Here is an 8,732-nt window from a genome sequence, read left to right on the forward strand (position 1 = left end):
CTGCCAAAGTCTCAGAATTACTTCCCTGGACATTGGGAGACACCACCGGCCGAGTGGAATGGCCACCGGCAGTGGTATGTGATCACCGGCTATTGGTGAAGATATCGGCCCAGGAAGGATTGCCGGTCAGCGCTAGATACTGCCGGTCGGTAGAAAGTTCCTGCAGAATCTGCAATTGACAGCAACAGAGGGCAAGGCAGAGCATGGCAATGCAATTCAAGCCATGTATGCACCAATCATGTCCCTTATCATGTGAGTGACTCCAAGGGACATGTTCCTTGGTTCTCAGACCATCAATCGCGCATTTCCATGCGTGATGGCCCAAAGAATCAAATGTGCATTTTGATATGGAATGCAATGCACATAAACAAACCAATGGGACTCAACCTCTATCACAAGCATTTCAAGGGGCCAAGCATGCATGCAAATGGAATGCAATCCTAAGCATGTGAACTAAGGATGCGACATAGGAATGCATGGATGCCACCAACACGCATACAATGTGTAGCGCCAATGTGCACACATGTGAGGCATACAACAAGTTAGACAACTTGGCAAGGAATACATGCTAAATGTAATACCACCATGGAATGTAACAACATACCAAAGGGGCCAAATGTATTACAACATGCAAGGTAAGCATGCTACAACATATAAGAGTGGTCTTAGACTAAGTTAGGCAGCCCTAACTAGGCCCAAAAACAGTGGCCAAAGTACCTAAAAATGAAGGACTAATGGCATGCAAACATGCATGTATACAAGGACCAACACTTAGGCATAAAGGGACAATTCTCAAGCACACTTAGGAGGATGCAAACATGGACAAATAGCATGCAACAAAAGCTCTAAAATTATGTTAAAAAATGGTGCCGTACCAATTAAACAAAGACAAGCCAAGCATGCAACATGGTCCAAAACTTAAGGCTAACAAGCCAAAATGCAAAGGGGCTATACAATGCATGCCAAAGTCGACCAAAGTGGCTAAGGACAGACCTTAAACATGGCAAAATAAGCACAAAAGCTTCACAAAGCTAGACCTAAAACATGCTTGAACAATGGTTTACAACCTAAGGCATGTTAAGGCCTAAACATGGCATTACAAGGTAGGTATGCTAAGCATGCATGGTGTACCAAAACCAATTAAAAACAGAAGCATATTATGACATAATAAGCATGAAAATCAGCTAAGGCATGGTAAACATGAAGCTTAGCTAGGTGCTCCCTCAAGAGGCCAAAAAAGGTCCATTTCAAGGACAACAAGGAGAGGGGGTGGCCCTCTCCTCCCTAGGACCTCAAGGCACCATCCTCACCTCTGAAATCCCTCAATATTTCAGTGGTGAGGAGGCCGAAACACCAAGGTCCCAGAGCTCACTCAAAATAGCACAAAATGGAGCCTCTCAAGGCTTAGGAGGGGTAAAACACCTCCAAACCACAAAACACTCTAAACAAACTATTTAGAGGGCCTAAAATCAAAACTTTTTTATATTATACACTAAGCTCAAAAACAGTTCTAAGATAGGCAAAAATACAATGCAAAAATGGGGTAAAAAGGGGCAAGATTGTTACCCTTGAAGACCTCTTCAACAATGGTGGACCAGCTGCTCCTCCAAGCTCAAAACCACCCAAGAACCTCAAGAACAACCTCTTAGAACCTCAGTACCCAAGGAAAGGTGTAACACTATGTGTTTGCGTGCAATAGTAAGACACAAATGCACTTATACACACACAAAGGTAAAAAGAAAGAGAGAAATAGAGATAGGTGAGACACAAACCCTAACCCTAATCCAGAGCTCTCCTCTATATATTTTCTAACCTTTTTGTCCAACCCTAAAGCCAAGAGAGGAGGGCTCCTCTTATAGAGGAGCCAATCTTGTAAAGCTTACACGGTAAGCTAACAAGAAGGCCATCCCTCCATACACGTGTATGGCGGGGAACAAAATGCCATACAGTTGTATTAAAATATCTACAAAAGCAGATGAACAGTAGTCGGCTGCTCAAAATTGCCATCTTGACAAAATGGTCTGCCGACCGGCAACAAAGAATGCCGACCGGCAATATACATTGTCGATGGCAACAAAACACCAGCCGGTGGCCTCTGGCCATGGCCGGTGATGTGTAGGGATGCCTCACAAGGCATTCTCTGCCCCTCCAAGGCAAAACACAAGTGTTTGGTACGAAACCAGACACTAAACAGTCGAGTCGAGAGATCCTGAGGCAAGGCGCGCAAGCCGAGACCTCCGGGAACTCAAGACGAACACAAACATGGATGATCACCGAGTGTTCAAACGGTGACGTCCCAGTCTTGAGAACGGTCAAAAATGGGGTGTCTACAACTTCCCAAGCTCGCGCCCTGGCTAAGGCAAGGGCAGATTTACTAATCTAGTCGGCCATGTTTTCAAGTGCAAACGCCGATCAATGTGTGCCTCAGCCAGTCCACGAGCCACGCCCATTCGGCTTCCCAAGCTCGCGCCTTGACTAAGGTAAGGGCAGATTTACTAATCTGGTCTGCCATGTTTTCAAGCGCAAGCGCCGATCAATGTGTGTCTTAGCCAGCCCACGAGTCACGCCCGTTCAGCTTCCCAAGCTCGTGCCTGACTAAGGCAAGGGCAGATTTACTTTATTAATCCGGCCGGCCATGTTTTCAAGCGCAAGCGCCGATCAATGTGTGCCTCAGCCAACCCACGAGTTATGCCCATCCGGCTTCCCAAGCTCGCGCCCTGGCTAAGGCAAGGGCAGATTTGATCGGCCAAATACCTAAGTTAAGCAGCCGATCTAACCATAACCGAAAGTAATAACATTCATCAACAACATTTTCCTTAGCTAGTTGAGCACAACTCATGAAATTTTATATACTCAAGTTACCAAACAAAAAAGCCCGCATAAAAATGCCTAGCAAAAAATAAACACTATGACTGTAGCAAAAGATGAAAAATACTAAATTAAAAATCGTAAAAATACATTCGACATCCTAAAAACTGTCAGTCGGCCGGATCAGCCATCAGAATCAGACTCCAATGGCTCAACATCCACTTGCTCATATGGTATTGGCATAATCAATGAAGCATTAGCAGCAGCAAGGGCTTTGTGCCAGCCGTGTTTGAATCCCCGATTTTCAAACTTGGGGACTTGGTCCACGTACTTGGCGAGTCCAGCATTTTTTCCGGCCTTGAATACTTTGGAAGACTCCGAGTCGGCTGATTCCTTCGCCGCCTTCATTTCAGCCAACTCAGCCTCCAGTTTGGAGATCGCCTTCTGGGCCAACTTGAGCGCATCTTCGCTCGCGTCTGCCTTCTTCTCAGCATCCGACCTCAATTGATCCGCGCAACGAGCCTTCTCCATCTTGACGTCGGTCCTTGAGGCTTCCTTGTTCGCCCTCAAAGCTTCGACCTCGGCCTTTCTCCTCTGGCCTTTAACTTCCTCGCGTAAATGACCAATCTGTTTGACAGCGTCGCGATGGCGACGGCCCATATCGACTATCCATCTGACGGTCTGTAAAATAAGAATTTAAAACCATAACTTTAACAGTATTTGGATTAAGTGAAGCTAAGTTCGAATATGTACCAAAAGTGCCGATTGGGCGGCTAGTGCTGTCGCACTCAGATCCGTTTCCACCCGGAAAGCCTCCTTGTCAGACGGCAACGACACGGACGTAGCCAAGCTAAATGCGACTTCTGGATCTTTAAGCGCCGAAGCATCAGTAGAAACTGGCATGTTTTTTATCATTGGCTGAATGACAAAAGGAACGATCACGTTCGATCCCTCTAATCAAGGACGTTTGCCACCATGTTCTTCTACGCCGGCTTCAAACTTGGCAGGGTGTTTCTCTGCCTCAACTTCTTGTCCGGCCTACACGATGAAAGTAGATTCAGCATCTTGATTTTCCGCCGTCTCCACCTCAACGCGCAAGGACTCTAATTCGCTAACAGGCAGGGGGAATAGAGATTCGGTGGCGGGTGGTACTTCAGACGGAAGGGCCTCCGCTCTTCGCCGCGCGGCCAACCTTTCCGCATTCGCCTTCCTGGCAAGTTTTGTCAGGCTTAACCCAGCCATGTCTTCGGGGTTTGCGGCAGGAATATCCTCTAAGCTGTGAAAAACGCCGTCAAGTGAAAGATTCCCTCGGCCCGAAGCGGATGGGGGATCGGCTGAATTCAATACCGCGTCAAACTCGGTTTCGGACTGATCTGATTCGGTAACATTAGCTACACCCCGCTCCGAATCCGACCCTTCAAAACCAACCTACCTCAAGTTTTTGAAGTCGGACAAAATAAGAGCGATGAGAGAGTCTTCACCCTCCGGAATCGGGATATTTTCGCAGCCGAGAAGGTCGTATATGTCGGCTCGTAACGAAGCAAAATGTGGGCCGCCCTGCCTTGTTTCTGGAGACTTCGACGGCCGAAATATTTGAGCGCGACTTCGATATCCAAAAGAACGACGCCGTCAGTTGAAGACAGAATTTTTTTCAAATTTCTCCCTACACAAGCCAAGCCGTAACATTTCAAAGAAGAGGTTTTACAACAAAAACGAACAAATAATAAAAGCGAGAAAGCAATCAGCCATCTGGCTCGCCCATTCGTCTAGGAATAGAGTCGACGTGATCCTCCCCTTTGCCAAATTTCCAGTTATACTGGACAACGACCATAACATCATCAACTCGTTTTCTAGAACTGGAAAGCATAGTAATCAGCTGATGGTCGATATCCTTGGCCCTAAGGAAGAAACGCCCGTGCCGACCAGAAGACTTAGCCAAGGCATAACAATGCCGGATGGCTGGAATGCCAAGGTTAATTCTTAGGCGACAGTTGAGCGCTATAACCCCTATTATGATTCTAAAGAAATTCACATTAGGTTGGGAAGGGATTAAACCCCAATGGTGAAGCACAGCCCTAAGAAACGGGTGAAGGGGGAAACGGACTCCACTCTCTGCAATTGACAAAAGAGGAAAGACAATCGTGGTTTCGTCCTCCCTCTCCATATCAAGAGTGCCGTCTGCCACAAGTGATAGACGGACATCATCAGGAATGGAGAAATGGCATTTAAAGCCAATAATACGATCTGACGAGAGGAGGTCTTTTAAATATTTCGCCATACCCTACAGTCTATGAGAATATGCCAAGGAAGGAATAAACCAGAAAGAGTCCTCGAAGCAAGGGAGGAGAGAACTTACAAAGGACGAAGAAGATATCGGAGAAAAGAGTTTCAGGGACGATCCAAAAGGCAATCCAGCGATGAGCATCATAAAATACATACTTGAAAAGATGTCAAAATTTTAAATCTCAATAAATACACATGTACGAGGGGGGCGGGAAGTCGACACGACAACCGAAAGGGGTGCGCTTAGATATCCACATGAGGATAAGGCCAACCGCTGAATTTTGGCTCCGACTTTTAGGAATTCAAAACCAAGCACTCCAGCCAACTGTCGTCGGTGAAGTGCTTGGGGGGCAATTGTGGGAGCCGAATAAGTAGAAGAGTCGGAAGCTGCGTACTCCAGAAATTAGATACTATCCGGCTTCATATTGCGTGACTAGGACGCCGAATACGTTAGGAAAGCCGAATAGACGGAGGTCAGTGGCTCCGAATGAATAAAAGGAAAATGGGATAAAAGTAGGCTCAGGCCCCAAGGCCTAAAAAGCAAGTATAAATACAAGAACCATAGATTTAGAAAGGTATGTAAGAATCATTTCACTAAATTTGGTAAAAAAGCTGTTCTGAGTGCCTGAACTAACTTATCCATCGGAGTGCTAATTTCGGCACCCCCAACCGGAGTGTTTGTGTCTTTTCAGGTGACTAACTGAGGATCACTAGCGTCTCCCAGGATCTGAAGAGTATTTCCAATACCACTTCTCCACAAATACGTACTGAATTACACACCCGAAAACATTAACTTAACTCTTTCTTATCTTGGTGTGTTTCTACTTCTTATCCTTATTATGATGTCTTAATCTTGGCCTAGGAATGCCTAGGATGCAATGAGGATGCTAAAATGCACTTGAAAACACTTAACAAAAATGGCTAAAAACAAGGGTCTCGCTCGAGCGTAGCTTTTTTCGCTCGAGTGAACATGCAAAATGCTAGTGGTCGCTCGAGCCGTCTGTAAACTTTTGCAAAAATGCTGGTTATTTGATTTTTCCACTCGATGCTTGCTTGACGCTCGCTCGAGCGTAAGATTCATGCCCTCGCTTGAGGGCAATTTTTGTCCCTCGAGCGGTCTGCAAAACACGCAAACTTCTGAGAGCATGCATTTTATGCTTGAGCGGACTTTTGGTCGCTCAAGCGGCAAGTGCAAAAATAAAGGTCGTCGTTCGAGCACAGGATTTGTTGCTCGAGCGTAGAAGTAGAATTCTGGAATTTCCAAATTGCTCTTCTCAGCTCAAAACTCAAATTCAAAGTTGAAATTCATGACATTTTGGGCCAAAAACTTAAGGAAACTTATATAAACTTGGAACACATGGTGAATTAAAGATCATATCACAAAATTAAGGCTCAAAAGCTTGCCAATTGTGCAAAACAACTCTTCATTTCATTGAAAACATAACATGTATAACATACAAGCTTTATCTTGCCTTCAAAGGTTCCAAACCATGATCATTTGCCATAAAATGGTATCAAACAAGTTGAATTTTCCAAAATAATGGTAAGATGAACACCTGCATAAGGGAATCTCTTGAAATCAATCTCAAATTGTGCCCAAATGGGCATGCATTCATGATATGATCCAAATTCTCTTAATTCTAGCTCAAATCCCACATCAACTCATCTCTTCCACTTGAATTCTTACATGATCTAACTCAATTACACAACTAAGAGTTTGGCTCTTTACCTCAAGTGTTCAACTATGCTCTATAGAGGTAATTGTTTGAAGTTCCAAGCCAATCTCCCAAGTTCTCTAGCAATTTTCTTGTTGATTACTTCTCTCTAGGTCTCTCTCCCTCTCTCACACTTGTAGGCTTAGGAGATGAGGAAATGAGTGTGTTTTTATTATTCTTGAGTCATTCTTGGCTTTATATAGGCTTGCCTAATAATGGGCATTAAATTAAACCTACCATAAAATTCTAGAAATTCCAAATAATACATAAATCAAGTCAATTTCAGAATCGGATGCCGATAAGGACTTCAATTCACAAACCGAAATGGAAACATGAACATATTTTTCTACGTTAAACAGATATAAATACACACAAGGCAACATATGATGCAAAATTTTACTTTAATTATTTATTAGGCATAATTAAGCATAGATTAACATTAATCATGAGTCGGGGTTATTACAAGTACATTCTCCAACTCTTTGATTTAGATCAAAGTTACTTTTACATCTTAAAACTTGAAAAGAAAATATCAAAGCAATAAAACTAGGGGCACAGCTAAGACAGGCGGCTCTATGCTAAAGACGGCCCAACCTCTGTCTCTTCTTCAAGCCAAGCCAAACACTCCTCACATAAGGTGTAACTGAAACTAATGGCAGGGGCCAGAATCTTTCTCGTCCTCCAGGCCGCAAGATACCGGGGCAGGTGCGAGGCATGAACTGGAAATGAAGCTGTGTATTTCACTCCCTTATCTAGTCGTATCTGATCATGCCCGAACTGGCGTTGGAACTGGAGAGGAAAATAGAATACGCAATGTGTAAAGCTAATCAACTCTACACCCGACTGTCGGGACATAATGTAGCTCATCTTAGCTAAATTGAGCTAAGGACAACGCCAAGTTATGTCAGCTGCGGACCGGTTGCACCATCCAATCATACCATAAACCCTCTGAGGGGAAATCCATTAGCCGTTGACGAAAGAAGTAAGCTCGGGCCGAATACTCGGGGCAAGGAGCCACTACTTGCAGTTTATCTATAAGCCATATTTAGGGAGGGATGAAAAATAAGAGAGATTAAAGAATAGAGAGGTGTATGATGAGAGAAAAGTAAGGAAAAGGGTTTTAAGAGAAAAACAGAGAATGAGTGTTGAGTGATACAAGGATCATAAATTAGAAGGATGAAAAATAATAACTAGAGAAGTAACGGACTCCCTACCAGCTGGGTGGTCTCTCCTCGGCGAAAAGCGTCTAAACCCATCAAGGTTTCAGCCAGTGCCAAGCCCATGTAACTTTTACCCTCTTTCAGACGTTGAGCCACTTTGATCAGCCGAATGCTAGCTCCGCCGAAACTAGGGGCAAGGAGGAATTGTGCAAGAAGGCATAAGCAGAGAGCATATTGCCGGCGGCTTCACCAAAGAAAGTCACTCATGTCTCCAATGGCAGAAAATCGATGAACTAAATCGGGAATGTCTAGCTCTCCATCGTGTGCCAAAGACGAAGCCTCATGTGATGTTAACCCACACATTCATCCCAAAGCTTGGGCATAGCCAAAACAAGATTGCGGTATGATTTCTTCGTCGCACCAAGACTCCATCAAAGCTCGGAATTCTTCGAGTGTCAGACATACCTCTTGGGATCTGAATTGAAACACATGTATGATTGGGTTCTAACATCAAAACAGCGGCATAGAGGAATGGAAAACAAAAAGAAGCACGGCTTAGAGGAAAAAGGGTATTTAGGCCAAAACTGCAAAAATTCACCTTTTCTGAGCCGTCCAAAGTGGCTATCCAGTCTCGGAGTCTATTGTTGCATAATGTCTCCATTTTGAGAGCAAAATATCAAAGACTTGCTATTTTACCAGAAAAACAGCATGGGACCATCATTTATAGAAGATAAGAAGGAGCAGTGCATGACAGCTGGGCAGCACT

The sequence above is a fragment of the Camellia sinensis genome, chromosome 10 (genome assembly GCF_055761805.1).
Source record: "Camellia sinensis isolate YWXY chromosome 10, ASM5576180v1, whole genome shotgun sequence".
NCBI lineage: Eukaryota > Viridiplantae > Streptophyta > Magnoliopsida > Ericales > Theaceae > Camellia > Camellia sinensis.